Genomic DNA, 2660 nt, shown 5'->3' with positions numbered 1-2660 from the left:
TTTCAATCATGTGACATCTATTTTGATAAGCAGCGCCCTCTACACAACAACCCGTAAAGCTGTAATCAGGAGAAGATGACTCCCAATGTCCTCGTCAACTGAAATATACCGTACTGTATCCATGGCGACTGCATCTTAACTTCATATTTATATGACTGGCGCTGTATGCCGCAGCCAACTCCAGAAAAAAATTTCACTACCATGTGAAAGTGTTTGACGTATGCATATATACATATGCCTGTGTATATTCTAGCTTTATTTGAGCATGATGATGTAATTATTTATACTTCCTTTACATAAATGAGAGAAAAAAAATGTAATCAAATACACATGCGATTTTAATATACCATATTTTTTAAACATAATTCACGAGTACAGTCATTTTGACTCAATAATTCGGCACTTTATTTTGCCATCATATAGGAGAACACATCCCAGGGTGAACATTACAGATATATATACAGGTATCGAGACAAAGCCACAAAATACAGAGTAGGTGTTAAATCAGCATAAGATGTAGATACAGGAGAATAAAACAGCAAGATAACATAGCAGCCAGATATCTAAACAATTTTCTGCAATGGCTTTCAAGCCATGGGCGAAGTTTGAATGTAGCAGATATATACAGGTATGATGATAGTGACAAAATGTAGTAATAAACTGATAAAAAAATAATAAAATGACAAAATGTAGTAATAAACTGATAAAAAAATAATAAAATGACAAAGTAAACAAACTTACAATGTAAATACAGGTAACTAAAACAATCAAACATTATCTAAACGATATTAATTCTTCACTGGCTTTAAGGCCATGATTAAGAGATGGCTTACACCTGCGAATAGCCAATGCTTCTTTAAACAACAAAACAGACCAGTGGTATGGTGTGTAATAGACGGATGTGTTGGCTATATAGAATACAATGAAACATTTCAAATGGGTTTTTGTTACTTATATTGTCAGGGGCTTAGTAGATCATGTATATGTTTACACCCACCGCTGTTGTTTACATGATTAAATACTTCAATGTGATTGTTGTCAGATGCATGTTCCTTCATCTAGCGACAAGATTAGGCCTACGATATGTTTTAATATAATCCGAGTTACAGGCAGGACATGTAAATTTGTATACAACAGAGCTGCGGTGTTCTTTGGGGGTGGGGGAGTGGAGGTTTTTGGTGTTGGTGAAGAATTTAACTTTTGCAGTTTGCCACTGAGCAAGACAGTGGTATACCTATTAGGCTTTTCAGTCTTTTAGTTAATTTTTTGCATGGTATTATCCTTGTTTCCCAGTGTAGGGCAGTTTCATCCAGATTTTAGGTGGCTTCGGAGTGTCAGTACATTGGTTCAGAAGTCCTTCTCGTGAGGCGAATTTATCCAACAGGTGATCAGCTGTGGGTTATATGTAGCCATTCCAAGGCAAGAAATGTTTAATCATAGTTAATCATAGCCAGATCATTGTTAAGCATGACTTCATCTGAGCATATTTTGAAGGCTCTGGACATAAGGGATCTGATTTGGGCAGTTAAAAAAAAAGAATATAACGGAGTAGGCCATTTTTTAAACCTCAGTGAAAAAAAAATTAAGTGTAAGGTTTATACGTCCACAACATGCAGGTTGCTATATTATAATAATACTCGGGTACGGTCTTGTATATAGTCAAACGTTTGCTGTAGGAATTGGCTATTTAAGTATTAGTTCATACAATGTCCGCAATTTTTTGTATTCAGTTGAAAATGGTACATTTTGCACGTAGTGGCGATTCGGATTCAATTTATTTATTTATTTGATTGGTGTTTTATGGTGGGAAGAAACCGGGCAGATCCCGAGGGAAACCCGCGACTATCCGCAGGTTTCTGCAGACCTTTCACGTACGACCGGAAGGGTTGCCACTGTATATAAGGATTCAGGCTGAAATCGAATAGGTCATTGTTCTCTTTGAATACAAGGCTACTATACATTACCAGTCTGTCCACTAAATCGTCGATCAGTGACCGCAAAAGAAGGCAAGAAAGGTTCCCCAGTGTTTTGCTAATGACTGTATACACAGGCACAAACGATTCCTTTCTCATGAATCATTCATGAATACACATAGGACTCATGCGTAGAGAAGAAAAACCCGGAAAAAAAACAACGTTTGTGCATGTATGTAAAGGACATTAACCACAGGACAAAGTTACGTCCCAAATTCAAACAGTTGAAATTTCCAGAGGCTCACTTGAAACAAATTCCTATAAAACTGCCAATAACACTGAAGTGACCGGTATACATATGCAGAACTTAACATACGTAATGTTCAGTTCTGTATGTACGATCGATATGCTATCAGAAGTGGATGATTACAAAATGGACGTATATATGCGTATGCAATAATCATGGATGGAGGCATGTAAAAACTCCGTCCACACACACACACACACACACACACACACACACACACACACATATATATATATATATATATATATATATATATATATATATATATATATATATATATATATACACACACACATGTACATATAGGTCCATTATTCTGCCAACCTGTATCCCATATCACCACATCGGAAATAGATGATTTGGGTTTAATGTCACATTCAGCATTACTTCGGTCATATCACGATTGTCTCTCATAATTGTAGCAATCCGGACGCAATACC

The sequence above is a fragment of the Liolophura sinensis genome, chromosome 13 (genome assembly GCF_032854445.1).
Source record: "Liolophura sinensis isolate JHLJ2023 chromosome 13, CUHK_Ljap_v2, whole genome shotgun sequence".
NCBI lineage: Eukaryota > Metazoa > Mollusca > Polyplacophora > Chitonida > Chitonidae > Liolophura > Liolophura sinensis.
Note: the sequence above shows the minus strand (reverse complement) of the source record.